General features: G+C 45.3%; 1 protein-coding gene across 3 annotated transcripts in view; it reads left to right on the top strand.

Moving 5' to 3' along the window:
- Positions 1 to 19,808, top strand: part of LOC143374325 (cyclic GMP-AMP phosphodiesterase SMPDL3A) — an 87,857-nt gene that overhangs the window by 25,719 nt on the left and 42,330 nt on the right. The window contains exon 1 of one of the 3 annotated variants that reach the window (XM_076822372.1): positions 926 to 1,531. The exons of the other annotated variants lie outside the window; for them this stretch is intronic. The gene's annotated coding sequence lies outside the window, so the exon portion shown is untranslated. Of the gene's footprint in view, positions 1 to 925; positions 1,532 to 19,808 lie in introns of those variants that run through there. 3 annotated transcript variants of the gene reach the window in all.

Here is a 19,808-nt window from a genome sequence, read left to right as displayed (position 1 = left end):
TCAGAGTCAGAGTCAGAGTCAGAGTCAGAGTCAGAGTCAGAGTTTAAAGTTAAAGTTGAAAAATTAATTCGACGCTGAAGTAGAAACGTTCGACGAATAAAAAACTAACTTTATCGATACATGACGAATAATTTTTAAAGCTTGTATTCACTATTCGAAATTAATTTAAATAAAACTTTGCCCATCTCTAATTTCCATTGCCCAATCACCAAAACACACCTTTTCCACGGAAAACTGCCGCATCTCACCGTCCCTCCAGTTGTCAACCGTCACGTGGTCCCCCCCTCTGTCAGCTCGCGATCGGGACACGCGATTTCTCATCGTGCATCCCCCAAGCAAGGAGTGAATTACCCGCAGGGCGAAACGGCCCCTTCTTCCGAAAATCTTGTCCGCCGGCTCGCTCGTTAACCGGACACACCCCGCGACACGGCGAGCCAGATTCCAGCGCGGTCGTCGCGGTGTCTTGCACCCTCGCAGCGCTGCGAGGGGCCGCGTTGGGGGAGGGTCGCACTTGATTTCTGGTTAATAAAACGTTACGGAAGACGTAAAGCTATGGGATGATGTATCGTGCCTGAAGTGCACGCGGGGCGAAGGGTGGGCGGCTGCGAGGCTACGTGTTGCGGCCGAGGGGGATGCGCGGCTCCGCGACGCTGGGGGGTGGACGGGCAGGGAAGAATCAACGCGCACCCACACACAAAAGGGCGGGGAACGTTATTACAGGGGAGCGCGAGCGCGCACGGTCGCCGGCGTGTTGGCCTTACATCTCGCTCGCCCCTGGCCTCTCCCCCCGCGCGAATAAGGTCCTGCATGTACGTGTGTTTAGGTCCCTGTGCGCGCGAACGGGTGAGAAGCGTAATGGGTTGAAGAGAGGCGAAAGGGCGCAGCCGCGAGGCCGGGGGAGAGCCTCCGTCCTCGACCCCCGGCGGGCAGCGGCGGCAGCGCCGGCGTCGGCGTCCTCGTCGTCGGCGTTCCACCGGCCCCCGAGGAGACTGAGTTCGTCTCGCGCGAAGCTGCAGGCCGCACACGGTACAGCGTCGATCCTCGAGCGTTCATCGACGAACGGCGCGCTTCGTTGTTACACCCCCACCCCCACTTCAGGAGTGTTTGATCGTGTCGGGTGGATCGATCGGATCGACCGACACTTCGGTGATCGTGACCGTCGAGTCGAGCATCCGTGGTTTACGCGAGCGCTGCTCCGACCAGCTCCGGTCGCGCGTTATTGGGTTAATTCGAAGAGGGCTCTCTTCTAAAGAGGGAAACAACGGAAGGAGGATTTTACTGCTCGTCCAAGGAAGAATGATCTAGCGGAGCCGGGTGATAGTGACGGCAAAACAGTGGACCGCGTCGCCCAGGGAGACTGGAAGGATTCCAACCGCGAACCTCGAGGCGACCACGTCCCCGGCGAGGCTATAAGTTTCCAAGAGTAAAGCATCGTCGAAGTGAAAAGCGTGCGCGTATGGGTGTGTATTCTGCTATGGACTGTTACGATTGAGTCTGCCGCGAAGCTCTCTCGTACCGCCCCGACGAACACGTAAGTACCGATTGCTCCGCGAACGCTGGCAGCGATGAAACAGCCGGCGTCTCGGTTACGCCACGCGGGTATGGATTGTACGCTGCCGTCTGCTGCAGACGGCTGAGAACGGGACGTCCGTCCATACACGCTGTTACGCTTTAGATATCTCTTCGCCTTTTGGAGCGGGTTAACCGCGGGTCCCGTCTCGCGACGGCAGCTTCCGCTCAGCTAAGAGTAATACTTCTGTGCCGCCTCTTCTTTACGCTGCGAGCGTAGCCGCCGCTTAAAGCGATTCTCCGCCAATTGCCCTTTTCGTGGCGATCGCAGCGATAACAGCAGAAACGCGGCCTGAGAGATTCCGACGCGAACGAGTATTTAACACCGACACGCTTCCACGCCGGTGTAGGGCACACTCGCTTACCCATCGGGGATAAATAACCGAACGGTTATTGCAATGCGATTCGACGGTTCTGGTATCAGTCCCGCGGGACGAATTTCCGCAATATCCGCAACGAGGATGGATATTTCTACCGTATCCGACGGAGGGATCCTCGGGAAGGAGCGGTTACCGCTCGCTACGTCGGATCAGGAGGGAGGGGAATTAATTCAAGGAAGAACGGTTCGATTGATCGAACGATAAAAAAGAAAAAAGAAGGAATAACGGTCGAACGTCAAGCGAATGTAGGGCATGCAAAAATATTGCTGTCGGGCGCGCTGTGCTTGCGTCCATCGCCTTAATTAAAACCGTTCGAGTGACGGCGCCCCCCTTCGAACTTTTTCTCGTTAATCCCGTTTCTTCTGCGCTCTATCAGGACCCCCGTCGAAAGTTCCCGTCGTCTCGAAACGTCCGTACTTAATTAGCATCTGTAGCGGCCGGTCGCTTACCAGGCGACTAGCGTCCGATCAAAGCCTCGGCTAATCCCTGTGTAACTTTCGTCGCAGTTCCGGCGACGCACGCCAATCTGGCTTCCCGATCCCTCCGACGATCGAACCCCCGTCGGGGAACGACGAAATCCCAAACGCCCGCGTACCTGGTACTCCACCGCACGGCTGACGAAGAGCGAATCAATTGGTGTACCGTAAAAGAACTGTAAAGTCAGCCATAGGCTATACTAGCGGGAAGTAATTCCAGCTATACCGTCCACTCGAAGGGTGAAAGTTACGGCACGACCGTTCGATACGTATTCCACGTATTAGAGGGACGAAGCGCCGATGCGTTATGCCGGGCACGTAGAGCCGCGAGTATAATGCGAGATCGTCGCTGGATAATTTCATTTCGTCGAACAAATTTTCCGCCTGATATTATGGCTCCCTCCTTCGAAAGCCTTCTTTTTTTCTCTCTCTCGCCCTGCCTCGCGATGGAGAAACCGAGGGGGGTGAAACGACGCTCGAACACCGCAGCCAGCGGCTCGCCCCAGCAGCCGTCGCGATCGGAAATCTCTACGATTGGGCGTAATGATATTACACGCCATAAATCTCGCGCCGTCGGTGGCGCGGCTTTTGAACGCGTTCGCGGAACACCTCTGCCGCGTCGCCTCTCGCGTCTCGTTGCGGATTTAACCGCCGACGAGAGAATACAGACGGTGGCCCCCTGCCCTTCTGACGATATTGGAAGGCTGTCGGGCGCGGGCAGCTCTCGGTGCCCGCGACCATAATTCAAGCGTTATTAGATTTCGAAATTTTGGCACGCGAACGGAGGCGGGCCGCGCTTGGGGCCACCGAACGCTCGTAATTAAGAGAGTTCGGAACGCGCGGGCCCGCCTAGTGGAACGAGGGGCGGTTAGGCGCGACAACCTGGTCGACCGTGTGCCGTCGATTTCGCCAGGGGAGCATCGACTGTCGCGGAACGATTTTAAAGAGAGAGAGTATAGGATAGTCAAGGGGGGAATCCTATTCTTTGGGCTAAAAAGTAGCAAAATTCGTGATTTTTTTTCTAAAAATTCAGCGCTTCGATTCATCTCAAATTTGGACCATGCTTTGATGCATCTTTGAAGAAGCTGCGGTTTTTTTTTTGTTAAGTTCGAACCATAAATATAGTAGTTATGGATGATCGACCATCACGCCGCGCAAAATTCGTCGTCCGTTGGTGTGCGTAATACTTATCTACCAGGTAATCTGAAACAGAAGAATGAAAGGGCGTTTTATTTTATACATATGTAACTTGAAATTGATGAACCAGCAAAAAAACAAAAAATTACTGAGCGGTGTGGAGAGTTTTTAAACTGAAAGGTCTGAACCTTTAATTTTTGCGATCTAATTTTACGAGAATTTTCTTATGTAACAAAAAAGTATAGAACTTGGCGGTATTCTGGTTCGTCAAATTGCAGCTACATATGTACAAAGTAAAACGCCGTTTGTTTCATTTTTCTGTTTTGGATTATCTGAAAGGTAAATATCATGCACACCAGCGGACGACACATTTTGCGCGGTGTGATGCATAACTACTATATTTATGGTTAAAACTTAATAAAAAAAAACCTGCAGCTTTTTAAAAAATGCATCAAAACATGGACCAAATTTTAGATGAATCGAAATGCTAGTTTCTTAAAAAAAAATTCCTAAATTTTGCTATGTTTTTAGTCCTTAAAATAGGATTCCCCTTAACAACAGAGATGGTATAATTCTAGCAACCCTTAAGTTTTTACGTGCCCAATGTTCTTTTAAGGGAAACAATAGTTTTGTGGGAAGGTTCAAGGCGTGCACCTAGTACAGAAATCAACCACAGAATCTAGTATTTTGTAATTATTTCTTTTTTCAACGTTTGGAGGGAGAAGCTGGAAGTATTGAAATGTTTCGCGTTTCTTTGTATAGAATTTATGACACGGCATTTATTGTTAAATAACTTGTAAACTATCGAGTATCCATGTGAAATATTTCTCGCTCCGCTATTTATTTACAAAGTTTAGTAAATTCGGAACACTGCGTGTGGTTCCCTCGTCCGTGGAGACGTTTCGCTCGTGGCTGATGCCACGTGCCTTTCGAGGAGTCTGAATTTCCTCGCAGACGGATTGACGGAATACAATATAAGTTATTGAGATAGGGGAGGCCATGAAAATCCTATCTGAATGTATCTGGATTCCCGCGGTACTTCGTACTTCGCCACCCCCGTCCGGTTCCGTATGAAATTTTTAGAAGAGGAAATGTGTCGGTATCCGCGAGAAATGAAACTTTGCGCGGACGCTGGGCTGTGAGTAATGGACGTATTCGAAAGGGAAGAGGGTCAAACGTATGCTGCGTGAAAATTACAGTGTTCTGCAATTTATGGAAGGGACTGGAAGTTATATTAGTGGGTATTTATTGGAAGATTGAAAACAGCTTGTAGATAAGCTTTGAAGGAGGATTAACAATAATATTTGGAATATATATTCAGTGCTTTATAAAAAAATTACACTCCCATGGGTGGAAAAATATAGATCACACCGAGGTGATCTGAATTTTGTGAATGGTGACGTGTGATTTTAGGCACTACGTTTGTAAATTAATTATTTCACACTTATAATGTTGATACACGGTCAAGATTACGCATGGATTGTAATGGAAAAATAGTGAATAAAGGGCGGAGAAAAAGCTTGCTGTTTAGTTCGTTCCGTTCACCGTTTCTTTACCAGGCGGGATGGCAAGTAGAAGCGCCCAGTGTTTGGTCAGACTTGTCAGTAATTCACATGTACACGCTCCTGACGTTACATTTCCGATTGAGTTATGAATGCACGACCAGTGCACGGACCATTTCAATATTAAACGTCATATTTTGAATTTATTACCTCGAAAATTTCACTCTTTGTTATTCGCAGCAAGAATTTAATGTCTCCCGCTTTGTAATCACTGCTTTTCCATTATGATGTGTGATTTCCCTCTATTCTTTACACGAGGAAACGTGCTGCCGATGCATGTAACTCCTCTATTGCGACTGCCTTTGTTCTCCACAAAGTTCCTCTGCTCTCATACACATAGTTTCACAGAATTCCTTACTATATTGAATCTCCTTTCCATCATTTCCCATATTTCGCAACACGATCTTGCCAATATTCTAACGAAAAATAAGAATATTTCTAACTCCGTGCATTTCTGCTCTTAGTTACAGTAGTGCAAATAGAAACGTCACCAATTCAGTTCCACTGAAATTTCTCATTCCACCACGCAATCGCTTCTGCTGTGTCTACGAATTGCCTGCTTCTGATAATGAGGTAGATAAACTGACTCGAGACCAATCAATAGGAAGTGTGGTGGAATACAGCGATTGCTACCGCGATAACCACTGTTTGTCACTTCAAACACTGTGCTTGTACTTATTAAATTGCCAAGCTCTGCCGAAGTCCTTGGAAACGATACACGTATCCCTGATAACGATAGCCACTAAAACAAACGCAGCCATGTGTTTTTAACACGACTAACAAGTCGTGCTCCTTCCCCGATAGGAAGGTGGCCTAACGATCCATCGCGTATCGTGACCTCTTGATTACCGCAGAAGTGCTTAAAAAAATCCATATAATGGGGCGATAAGTTGGACTGAGACTGGTGCAACTATTTTCGTGATTACACGGCGGCCTTATCTGCGGCCGGGGTTAATTCGTACGTAACACGAGCGAAAGTGATTTACCACGTGAATTTTCCAGCGATTTTCGATGCTCCCTTAGAGCTCGCGCCGAACGAGCCCCGACGATTTTGCGCTGACACGCCTAAATTACCGACGTACGTGCGAGGGCATGCAGACACGATGCGACTAAATTGTCTACGTACACTGCCGATCAAAAGCTTGTGCGCACCTGCGTCGCTTCCATTTCCAGAACGGATGGGAGATAGAGCTTGTGTCCCCATGTTTTTCCTTCAAAAATATTCAATATGAAGCCGTAAAAATCGTGGCTCGATGACTCTGTGGCCGGGGTCTCGTTTCAGGGAGATTTAGTTTAAAACGAAACGTACTATACAGCGTATCAGAATAATTCATACAAATTGGGGGATTAGTTTGTTTGCAACTTTATTTTCAATATTCCTATAAAGTGGTAAACTAGATTTTACTGCTAAAGGGCGCAGGAATATTTAGGTTTGATGTAGTTCAACCCTTTAATGGCAAAAAGTAACTGTGCGTCGTCGATAATATTTGAGTCCATGATTTTCAATAGGGGTTGAGGACAACGCCTTTGTGAAACCAGTGCTTTGATGCTTTCTGTTTAATTTTATGCATTAAATTAGATCTATGATTTTTTATTCGTAAAATGATTTGTTATTCTGCACAGTGTTTTTAGTTGGAACTAGAGCATTTCCGTGTTTTAAGAAAAATCGCAAGCTCACGACTTATGTTTGATTAATACGCGCGCAGTTAAAAATTATTTATCGCTCCAAACTTCTTTGAATATAAGGAAACTGAAACCCGGGAAATGCTTAACAAGCGGACAATAACTCTTTCCGTGTGCTGTAGATTTCTTTTTAATTAACGTGAATATATCGTCACCGTTAATCTTGGTTGATCTACTGTTTCGCTCTTTACCTTCCGAAATGAAATCACCCTCTTCAATCTTCTTAAATTAGGTTGGAGTAGCGTGTCCGTTAATCGCATTGTCACTGCACACATTACAGGCTTCTCTTGTTGCCTGCATCACATTTTCCACGCTTCCAATGTAAGATATTAAGTGATATAAATAAATACCGAGCTTCCTTATATTTAGAGATATTTAGCTGTTGTAATCTTCTATTAAAATCATTTCCGAAGGTTTCGTTTATCAGTAGAAGTCGATTTTCTAAGCAGCTTTTAAGGATGATGCATATTTGCACAGTGGTCACTTGCGAAATTATTATTGAACGCATGAAGCCACTAGAAAATGTTTGCCACAAATAAATCGACATTTGAGAGAATCTTGGTAGGATGCTTGGAAAAATATATGATTGAGTGGAGGGAACACAGCACTTTGGGAAAATTAGAAGAAAGGAGAATGCGAAAGTTGAGGAAGATAACAATAATAATTAAACGAATTTGATATCCATATTCGAATAGGAATTACATAAATTTGATATCTAAGTCAGACTCCAATGCCATCAATTGAAAATTGACGAGGTTTGCCTGAAAATGTTCAAAGGATTTGCATTATCCTAGCATATTGAACAGTTTAAACGAAGATATTGTTTAAAGTGTTTACACAGACTTAATACAAGTTGACGTTCTATTGACAAGGCTAAAGGGACTTGCTACTCAACCCAACAATTTCGACTAGATCACGAACTCGATACCGTCAACCCTGTCACACCCTGACAGGGTTGACAGAAATTATTATCCTTTCAAATTTATCGATCGGTGTCTACACTGGACAAATGGTTGTCAATCGTAGGTACACCCTCCTAACTGAAAGTTTCACGAAGAATTTCCCCCATTGCTCACGAATTACCTATCGTCTCACTTTCAACAAGGACTCCCCGAATAACAAATTAATTTCAATATCCCGCCATTGTCTCACAAATTCACCGAACCTCGTGTGAAACACAGTAACACTGTTCCCACACCTAAAACCCCCAATTCCACTGAATTTCTCCAAAATACAGCTTCCCCCACTCAGATTCACGAATATCATCTCAGTCGACCTTCAGATTTCCATTAAAAAATAAAGAGGCACGTAAGTCCCATTCCCGTCACCAGCATTCCCATTCCTAAAAACTTCAGAATCCCCAATATCTTGCTAGGGAAGCTTTTAAAGCTCGAAGAAAACCTGCCACGCATGCAGCACCCAAGCAACATCCTCCATCCCTGTCCACTCCCGTGGACGCCGAGGCGCTCGCGCCACGTCCAGCGTTGGAAAATCAAGCGAACGTCCTAGCACGGTTTCCCGAGCACTGCCCAGAGGTCAATTACCGATAAAGTTGGCAGGAGCGTAAGCTGCCGGCGCATAAAAGACGGTGGATCAAGTGGCGGGCGTGAAGGCGCGAGGGCTCCAGGATGGCAGGAGGAGTGGGACAGAAAGTGTCGCTCGTAAACTCGGCGAGGCAGACAGGCAAGGCAAGGCCCCGGCTGTAAAACATAGCGGTGCCGCGGTAGCGAGTTAAGAAATTGTCACGTGAGCCGACGATAGCCGGCTGTTTGGAGCTAGTAGAGGCGAGAAAACCGGCCGTCGATGGTGTTCCGCCCCTGATTTCTGCGAGATTTAAATCCCCGGGCCGTGCCGGTGTTGTTGGGTACGCGCCCACGTCCCTTGGAGGGCTTGACGTGACGGGACGCGTTTAAGGTACGGACGCCCGGGCGACGGGGAGGACACGCGATCTCCTCGTAAACGAGCAAGAAATTTTTGACACGTTTATCTTCGCCCGGGCTCTTTTGTTGCCGCGGCTGGCTAACAGTGTGGATACAGCCTCGTAACGAATGGACAGATAAGCGGCATAATTTATAACCGGCTACCGAGTATTCCGCGGTATCGATTTCGCTTTTTATAAATACCAGCGCAATTGTTCGAGCGTGTGCATTGATCGAGCATGCACGGCGAAGGGGCGTGCTGCGCGCTCTTAGGGACGGTTGATGGGAGATCAGCAGGTAAAGGTTGTGAGGAGGAAAGCGTGTGGGAGGTGTGGAGGTGAAGGTAGAGCTGAGGATAAGGAAAGGAAAGAAAGGCTCATCGGTGATTCCTTACCTAGCAGACCCTGCGTTAGTCGCGGGAGATGTTGGCAGGTCGGATGAAACAGGTCCATATAGGAATCGCTAGTTGAGGAGCAACGGGATCGGTTGAAATGCCCTCTTGTGGCGAGTACGAAGGTGTATCGCTAGAGGTGAATAATGCTGCTTGGTGTGGGAACGTGGGTGAATGCTAGGGTGAGACAGTTTTGGGGTGATGGTTTATAGCGATGGCGGATCTACTTCGACCCATATTTTCGTTCAACCTTAGAACAGGCTTCTGTAGTAGAATCCAGAGCGTTGGAGCGGAGCTGGAGCGCGGAGCAGCGGAGCAATGGGGTTTGCCCGGAGCATGGACAATTTTTACTGCTCCACTGCTCCAAATTTATTTTTATTCTTTGAGTTTTCTTTCATTTTATAAAAGAGTCAATTACGAAGACATGACCTGGACGATTGTTTCTTAAATTAATAAAATGTCGGGGCCGCGTAAAATTAGTTTAGGCCTTTGTACTGACATAGAACGTTACGAACGAGTAACAACTCTGAAATTGTCAGCCTCCAAACACCACCACGACTTTGCTCTGTTCGTACCGCTCCATCGGTGTGCTCGCATTATTTTTCAAGCGAATTGTTGCTCGAATCTTCTTCCTCCACCCTGCACACAAGCGTATTTGCTATGGCCCCCGCGCCCTGAGCCCAACAAGTTTCTAAATATCAAACAACGCTTTCAACCTACCGCACTTTCAACAGTACCTTCCTCGCGACGGTGCGCAAATAACATCGAACAAATTTACCGACAACTCCAGCGGCGCGGGGCAACCATCGAAATACATCGAGCGAGAGCGAACGATGGCCGGTTGCATCCCCCCGTTGAAACCACATCGCCGCTCATTAACAGCGAGATACGTCCCTGCTGGATAAAGGTATCGGTTAAAAGTTCGATTCCGAGCCTCTATGCTAGTTAGTGGGAATTTGCGCTTCCCTATCTGTCCTGAGGACCCTGGGTCACGGCTCCGGGACGGGATTAGCGAGCCCGGAGTGTCCGAGCTATTTTGCCGGCACTGAGACAGTGCAAATACACGATTTTATGTGCCCTAAGGAGCACATTGGCAGGTACAACTCATTGTCAGTTCGCGAATCTGAGTACAGAGCGGATAAAAATTTTGTTCGTGACCAGAACAAATGTGTTATTTGGTGTTGACAGCAAACAGTGATTTGTAGACAGGGATTAGAGATACTTAGATTGGAAAATCAAAAAAAATTGAGACTTTGTAAATATGCAGGGGATTTCCTCTTGATCACAACGCAATTTTTGTTCGCTGCCTAAATTCACTTTAAGAGGCTGAAGTTAAACCCTTGAAAAATCGGATATTTTCTGTTTTTATTTTGTAACTCGCAATCTGTAAGAGATAGAAAAAAACGTTTCAAGACAATAGTTACTTCATTTAATTAGGAATATCATTTGGTAATTTGCAGTTCTTATAGTTCGCGAGTTATAACACAAACTCGGAAAATAGCCGGAACTTAAGGGGTGGATTTGGGCAGCAAAGAAAATTTGCGTTGTAATCAGGAGGTTATCCCCTACATATTCACAAAGTCTCAGATTTTTTTCAATTTCCGGGTTCGAGATCTTTCCTTGTTAGTGAGTATTTGAGAATATCTTGTAAGATGTCGGAATGAAACTTACGTCAAAAATAGGATAAAATTATTACTTTCTAATGATGTATAATTTACTATTCTTTACATTTATATATGTATTTATTTTAAAACTTTTTTTATCTTAATTGTGCCAAAAAAAAAATGAAACTGTTTATTTGGTAATTTATTTAATGCCCTCTTAAGTGGTTTAACTTGTATGTTAGGGAAACTTTTCGTTTTCAAGTTATAAGGAAACTTCAAGTTATCAGTAAAAAATATTAAATTATACATCATTAGAAAGGAATAATTGAATCCTATTTTTTGGCGCAAATTTCATTCCGATATCTTAAAGGATATACCCACGTGTCACTGAATTCTCGAATCCGGTCCACTGTGCGTGGCGATGGCAGAGTAGTTAGTTCTAACGCGATCCACGAAGCTGGGTATAGAGCAGATGAAGCTCTTATTTGTTGGAGTAAATGTTATACGGCAGAGGTAATAGTGAACAAGTTAAATGATATTGATAGATTAGAGAATAGAGGCACTGAGAGTGGTCTTTCTTTATATTAATACCGGCCAGTGTGAGGTGGATGAAGGAAATGGAGTGGACTATGTAGGTTGGTTAAATGATCTCGATGTGCCGCACGCGGGCCTGTTTAACGAAACAACTGACTCTATTTAAATTACAACAAACAAGTGTGCGCAAATGAGGACACGTGTGGTGTGCATGCTGGTGGGTGTTGGGGGTGTACGTTTGCTGTTCGATTTGTGGGTCATTACGTGTTCTTTCGAGAAGTGTTGGATGCAGATCCGAAATATTTTCTTATTAGGTATTTTGGTAGTTTAGCGATGAATGTATCCGAATGTGATTTGCAGTGTTTTACAGTGTAGGTATTGTATAGATGTTACTGATTGCCTCGAAATCTTGAAGCTTAACATTTGATTATTATTCCTGACTCCAGGAACCCCAGTTCACTAAATATCGCAGATCACAGGGCGAACTTGCACAGTAACTCAGATGCAGTACTGCAGCCGGTAGTGTGGTTTAGACACTTCTGATTCGATACCGGTTATTTTTGGTATCGATACTTATGATTTTACTGTGATTTTCAATTTTTTTTTTTTGGTTGGAAGCACGAAAAAATTATATATACAGTAATTGTAGAAAATTGAATGCTCTTTTAATATTATTTGAACAAACTTTCGATAGGGCTTACCATTTCTGAGAAATTTTCGGCGCCCTTTCCTGTTGTACGATTGCAATAAACTTTTTCAGGGACTATTCTTTTATTAAATGGCACCGTTCTAGGGGGTGAGAGCAAAGAAATACAAAACAAAAATCGGCACGTATAAATAAGGGCCACCCTAGTGTAGAAAGCATAATAGAAAAAGGGAAACGCATTATGTATAAAAATCTGCCGCCGCGAAATGGTGAAAAGTGTCGATACTTTTCCACCCCCACCCGAGTAGTACCGATACACGTATTTCGATCCGAGTAACGAGTACAAGTATCGATATCATGGTGGTATCGAAACAACCCTACTGGCCAACCACCTAACCAACTCCAACACCGACTCTGCGATGTTACTCTTTTCCGATCTCTACAAATACCAATCACACCATAAGCTATTCCCAAGCGCCGAATGCCCACGGTGCAAATCTATGCATTTAAACACACACACTTAACTTAAAAGCCTCTTTAGACAGACTCCTTCCTGTTTCACCGCCTACATCCTCATTATCGAATAAATCAGTAGCCGTTTGACACCACGCAAGATCTGTCCCCGGTTTCGCCAAGAATCTTCCACCTACCGACTGCTGAAAACGTATACCGTTGATTTATTGCCGCGCCAGCTTACCCCAGCAACCTCTTCCCCGACGGAGCCCTGTAATTTTTGCTTAACTCACTTCCGTCTCGAGAATTCCTGCCGGCCCGCAGCTGCGGATTATTATCGCGCTTCGTAACAAATAATTCCGTGCATGAATCTTTCCCCGTCAAATTTAAATTTCTTCTGCGCCCCTCCGCCAGCCCGCCCGGAAGATTTCGCCGCTCCTCGAATACGCAACTCGGCCCAACTTGGACGGCGTATAATTAAACTCGGCGCGCGATGTTTTCCACGCAGCCGGGGGCTTCCGTCTCATCGCCCCTTTCGTCCACGTTCTCTCGCCCGATTTTTCCCGAATTCTCACGCTGGACACGTGGCCGTTACCGACGTTATGACTCCGGTGCTCGTTAAGTTGGCCTGGCGCCAATCAAAGGGGTACGTACGTAGCGGCGGGCTTTGTACGGGAGGGGGGACGGAAGTCGTCAGAAACTTCCAGTTGGCACTGAGCGACCGAATATCCTGCATGCAATTACCCGGGGCGCAAACGGTGCTGCGATCCCCGTGCTCGCAAGTTGTAATCGTTTCACGGTGCAGCGACTTCGAAAACATCCGGCGACGCGACGGATTCTAACGCCGTGTCGAGACCCTGAGGCATGGCTGTTCTCGCTATAGACACGTTGTTAGGCGTTACTGATTGCGTATCTGGCGATAATGTCGTTTAGGTATTGGCGGCGCAGGGAGATCATAGGATTAAGGAGATTGTGAGACTTACAAGGGAAAATCCCGAACCGGAAAATTCAAACAATTCTGAAACTTTGTGAATACGTAGGGGATTTTCACCTGATTACAACGCAATTTTTCTTTGCTGCCCGAATTCACTCGAAGGGGGTGAAATTAACCCCCGAAGATTCGGCTATTTTCCGAGTTTGCGTTATAACCCGCGAAATTTAAGAGATGGAAGAAAAGTTTTCAGACAAAAATTACTTCTTTTAATTAGATCTAGCATAAGGTAAAAAAATTATTATACAGTTCAGTTATAACAGAAAATCGGAAAATAACCGGATTTTCAGGGGTCAATTACACCCCCTTAGATTGAATTTGGGCAGCAAACAAAAGTTGCGTTGTAATCAGGGGGAAATTCCCTACATATTCACGAAGTTTCAGATTTTTTTTTAATTTCTGGGTTCGGGATGTTCCCTTGTTAGTTGTCGTGTCACAAGTGCGTGGATTGGTTCTTGGTGGTGTAGGTTCATTCCACGGCTAGTCGATCTGTTTTTGCAAGCTGTGCGAGGGGTTCGGATGTAATTATCTTGTGATGTAGTTCGTGGCAAATTACAGTGGGTTCAAGTCATCAATTTGATGAATTCGTGTTTGAAATAGTTTGGGTGATTCTATGCCAAATCGATCACTTCTTGCAATTGGCCTGAGAGATTCTGAGAAACTGAAGTATGATGCATAATAGTTCGCGTGAAGTTAGGGGGTGTTTAAGTCTTCATTTTCTTGATTTCGAGTTTGTTTAAAAAACACACAACATCGATGTTTACGATATTCCCATTTTCGTAGCTATCTCAAGGTTCCCGGCGTCCAAACCATGTTTCAAGCGCGGAAAAAATATTATTATGTGTCTAGCAGTGTTATTGATTAAATAATGAAATGTATTTGAATAATAGACATATACATGATATTAGGAGGACAAAAAGACAGAAATATAGAGTAGTCATTTTGTTTATTTACAAAAAATAGTTTTAACTTCAATTTTATTTTAATTGCTATCTATAGTTACAAAAATCTTCAAAGTTATATCATACTTCAAAGTTATATCATAGTATATAGATGTTTCCATACAACCTAAGTTCCTTTCTAAGCGCAATGGCTCGACTGTAAGCTGCAGTTGCACTCTATTAAACTCCCCACTCGCAGCGTGCTATTAAACGGCACCGTTACATGTCTAATCACAGAAATCTCTGCAACTCCTCCACCTATAAAAATTCCGTTCCGCTGGCTCTACACACCCGTTGAGCGCACGCAACTTTTATTCAACCCATCCTTCCCCAGTAGCATTCGCGTAAATCACCGTAAACATTCCAAGCGCCTCGCTCCGCGCCTAATCGCGTCACAGAAGCACTGCGAGGCCCGCAAAACCACCCGCGTTTAATTTCACTTTCCCTCGTGGAAGAGCATCGCGAACGCTTCCATCAACAAACACCAATATCCGATCGATAATTGCTAGCGGCACCTCGTCGGTCGTTCGCGGCGCAATTGTCAGCGGGCCGGAAAGAACGGGGATATTTGATCTGGCGGCGAAACGCGAGGAATATTCGCGGCGGCGGGAGCCGGGGGACACGCGTGCAGCAACGTATCGGCGTGAAATTGGCGTGAAAACGTCGAAAGAAAGGGAAAACCGGTGGAAAAACGGCAAACGAAAACATCGCTGCCCGACGTTGACGCGGGACGCTGGAACGGTCGCGGGCTTTATTTCCGTCCGGCGATGGTGTTACGTTCGTTTAATTGAAAACACGCCGCGATTCTGAGTTTATTCCTGCCGATACGCTGCCGCGATAACGCCCCCGAACGGCGTGCCGCGTAAACAACGAGCCTCGTCTCTACCGGAATTCCTGCTAAAAAAAAAAAACAAAAACACAACGTTACCGAACACGTTGATGGGTCACGAGATGGCTGTCCAATTAACCGGCGACGGTGCAGTAAATTCGAGAGCAGCCGGGGTGGGAAGCGGGTAATGCAGGGGAGGTGTGCTTGGCTCAAAAGAATCGCGATTAGAGCACGGCTCGGGATTCACAGGTTGGTGCCGTTTCGCAGGCGAAACGGGGGTAAGAAGCTCGAGGAGGAGGAGCCGCTGGCAGGCTGAAGAATTTCCTGCGCCGCATTCTAACACGCCAGATCTATCTATATCGTTTCCTTTTAACGCTGCCCAGAGACCAACGCCAGGCTGGAAGTGTACAATCCACGTGGGGCTCGGGAAGACGCTGATCGTTGGATTCCGTAATACCCGCATTCTTTGCTAGTTTCTGTAAGGGGAGATTGGGGAATGAAGTTGGGGAAATGCTTGGGTAGCATTGTTCTGCGCTAGCACAGCTTTTCGGTTGATAAGCTTGTAAAGGTTTAAAACGAATGCACTGGTCGTTTGAATATTCCCCCCGGGGGTGGGCGGAACGAGCTTTGTCCTCGCGGAAACTTCTAAATTTTTGTCGCGTAGAGGCAGCAAGTGTTGCTTTGGGCCGCGTATGAATACCACGATACGATCTTGGAATGAAACTATTCTTCTCACTATTATCAAACGTCTTTATTGTACAGCACAAGTAGATAATCAGAGAAGAAAGGAAACAGAGACAATAGCAAAGGCGAAGCTCAGTCAGGCACTGTTTTTCAACTTAACTTACAAAGGGGATACTTTGGATGATGAACGTCATACCTAGAAATTTCAACTACTTTATCCTAAATTTAGGTTTCAGCTGGTCTCGAAACTCGTACTTATTTTAATATCATTATTATTGAAAGCTACGATGTAAGGCCTGAGAGCTTCAGCTGTAACACAATGCAGCGTGCATTTCTCAGCCCTTAAACCTTCATGGTGAAAGAAAACTCCACCGGCTTCTGCTTTCAACGGCGTTGAAATTTTTCACTCAGCCGCCCTAGCAGAAAGTCGAATCCGCGATAACGAATGAAATCACGCTACAACTCCCAACGAGGTATCGGGTTCGCCTCGGCGAGCGTCCAGGTGTGCTTGCATGTAGACGCGTTTCCGCTTAATAAGACTCGATATCGCGGCAGATTTTCCGCGCGGTAATGACGCGGCCGGCTCAACGAGCAAGAAAGTATACGCCGCGCGTCGATATCAATCGATTAATGCCGTTGCGATAACCGCCAGGCGAGGCGGGCGAATAAGGGTGGCTGGGTAGAATCCTCGCGGCGGGTCGTTATCGGGCGTAGAACGTGAATTAGAGGGGAAAAAACGCATTAGCATCGGCGGAATCGCGGGCATTAGAGGGTCGGGTGCCTTTTTGGGCGGCATGTCGCGACGATATTGCCGGTTTCAGAATTTATTTCCCAGTCATTTCGCCCCTGTTCAACCTGCTTTATTGCCGCCCCTCTGACATCCACCATCGAGCGTACTTATCCGACGTACAGGCAGTCACCTCTCCCCCCCCCGAAACAAATTAATAATGGTTACAGCTGCGTAATTAAAAGTTTGAACAAATCGTGAGGGACGAACTGGAAACGTAGCCTCGGATGCAATCACGCTGGGGGATGTTGAAAAATGAAACGGATAGCGGGATGATGAAATATAAAAACGGGGTGGTTCTTTTAGTTAAATGTCGAATGAACCATGCGCGTGTAATTAATTGGAGATGTGAAATGAAAAGGATAGCACGTTGGGCAAGTTGATTTTACATAGCAATTTAAAGGTTTTGCTTGAGGTGGGGGATTTATCGAGGTTATTTAAATGATGCTTCGTGTATTAGGGATGATGAAAGCACCGCAATCATATTTATAAATATGAGCTCTCCAAGATATTACGATGGTAATTTAATCTAATAATTTTTAATAAACTATCTAATTTAATTTAAAATAATTGGATATAATTTTTTAAGGTTTAATAAATTTAAATATCCTCTCAACAGAATAATTTATTTTAATTAAATTTATACTTAATATAAATAAATTATAATACTCTATAGGGTCTTCTCGTCTCCCATAATATAATTTAAGCATTTTTACTTCAAATTTAAATTAATAATTTATACATGATTTACTTCCGCAAGAGTTTTCCAATTTTGAGGTGCATGAGTATTTCCGGCAGAACTGAATTTTTTACGTATTCTTTTGAAATTTCTTCAGATTTTGTTTGCGAAAATATTTCCTATATGTGATTTTCAAACATTAGTTGGTCATAATATATTTACTGCAATTAGGTTTGGACTGGAGACAGTACCTTAAGTATTAAACGATATTCATATCAATCTTAATATTAGCTAATTAGTGGGAATATTATATAAGTAGACAGTGTTCCAACTTTCAGAATATCTTCTGCAATATTAAACCTGGTCCAAGACAGAATTTTTGAGCAGGCTTCTCATGGAATCCACGAACAGATTAGATTAGGACCCGGCGCGGCGTTGATATCAGGGAAACGATTATTTCCCTAGTTAATTAAGTAGTTCTTAATTGCTAGACGCCTGAATCGCAGCCAACAGTCAAGTAGATAATGACGTTCTGGGTACTGTCGGTGTGGAATTTGATCATCTTAATTGTCCAATTAAGATTATACAGAACGATTCCTCACACAATGCAGGCCAACCCTAAGATACCTCAGCTTTCTTTGTCCAACTAGGGACGACTTTCGAGTTACACGGTGTTTCTACGATTGCATACTTACAGGTATCCCTTGCCAGCACTCCTGAAACTGTAACCCTTCAAAACATCAGAAAGAAAATATTTGAGGCATTTGATAAGCCTGTGTACCACATTTCCTTAAATCCTTTAAATCCACAAAGGTATACGTTCTATATATAATATACCAGGACATTACTTATCTCGCGTTTAGATTAGCTAGATGCTGTTTTGTTACGTAGCGTGATCGACACGCAGCTGCATAGTGACTGAGCGGTCGCGCTGCCGCGCTGTCACGCAATATGTACTTACTTTTGTTTCATTAAGGATTTTGTGCAAGCGAGGAAATATAGGAAGTCAGGCGAGTATCGAATCTCCAAGGAAAGAAGCTAATTTAAGATAGAAAAAAAATGATTTGTAAGACAGCTTTCTGTGAAGAATCGAAGAAACTAATACACACTTAAAACATTACATTTTTTGTTTATCGTTGTGCTTCATTTTGTATTTTTTATTTAAGCAATGTATAAAAAAGTGTGACTAAGTAAGTGAACGAATTTATATCCAAATATCTAAAAAAAAACAATTTTTTACGAATTTACCACATTTACGGAAAAGGGGCACATAAACCACTTGCTTGAAACTTATAAATAAAAACACGTATCATTTTCAATTCATGACTTCTGTATTTTGCTTAAAAAAATTGGATTTAATTGCATTACCTTTTATTAAGTTACACTATAACGAAAGCTTTGAAATCGACTTTCTGGAAGTGGGATTTTGGCGTAAGTGCCCTTTCCCCATCAAATGCCTCATTCACAAAAACAACCACATTCATTTGAAAAGCCACCAAGGCTTTTGTGGATTCAAACAACCCACAATTTGTAGCATTAACTTGCAGTTGCAGTGCCGATACGTTTCCACTGGTATTATCCAAGCAATAGCCCACTGACGTTAAAGGAAAACGTTCAATAAACGTCAAGAAGCCCAGCAACACCAATGCCGCAAGTAGCAGGCGCTGCCAAACAAGCGAGAGCCCGTTCCCGAAAATCAGCGGCGAACGTAGTAGGCGCGCGCCAGCCGCGCCAAACAATTGCCACCGAGGCAAATAAGTGATCAAGCCTCGCAAATATTACACCCCCGTAATATTTGTATACCGTGGCGCGCAGGTGCGCCACATCAAAGATAACACGATCAACGTTGCCTGCCGGCCGCCAAAGAGTAGAGCGCGGCCTGGCGCAGCGATACCCGGAAACGCAGGCCCTCCGGTGTAATGCGTTCAAAGGAGAAACGTCGAGAAAGTGGCGTCGCCGGGCTTGATCATTCAACAGGCGTTAATTTCTCCCTGGGACACGTAGGGCAGCGTGCGGTCCCCGGCGCCGTCGCGATTCTTTTTACCCGTGAATTTATTTCTCGAACGTGCTTGACAGGGCGCGACAGATGTACGCTCGAGATTTACGTGACCCCCGGATGAGGAATGGGGCACACGCACGGGGCCCGCGCCACGCACACCGCCCCGTCGCGATAATTAATGGTTAGTTTTAAGGCGCTCGAAACGCGTCGAAAAGTCGACGAGACTTTCCACTATGATTTACGGCACGCGAAACGAGCCCTATCGCGACGTCTACACCACCCTCTCCCCCCCACCCGAAGTGCATGTCTTTTGGTCCCCCATTTGCATACGTTTGCGTATTGGCGCGTATAACGGGGAACTTGACGGAGTTTAACACGTTCGCTACCACGCGTCACGGATGTGTGACGCGCCGATTCTTCATGGGAACCCGCCGTCACGTATGCGTGACGGGTTGATTCTTCGCGAGAGCCCGCCCGTCAGACGCATGCAGAAATGGGCGAAATTTTTATTCAAAGAAAATTTCGAATGACGAGTGAAAGTTAA

The sequence above is a fragment of the Andrena cerasifolii genome, chromosome 10 (assembly GCF_050908995.1).
Source record: "Andrena cerasifolii isolate SP2316 chromosome 10, iyAndCera1_principal, whole genome shotgun sequence".
NCBI classification, from domain to species: Eukaryota; Metazoa; Arthropoda; class Insecta; order Hymenoptera; family Andrenidae; genus Andrena; species Andrena cerasifolii.
This window is presented reverse-complemented; position numbering and strand designations above follow the sequence as displayed.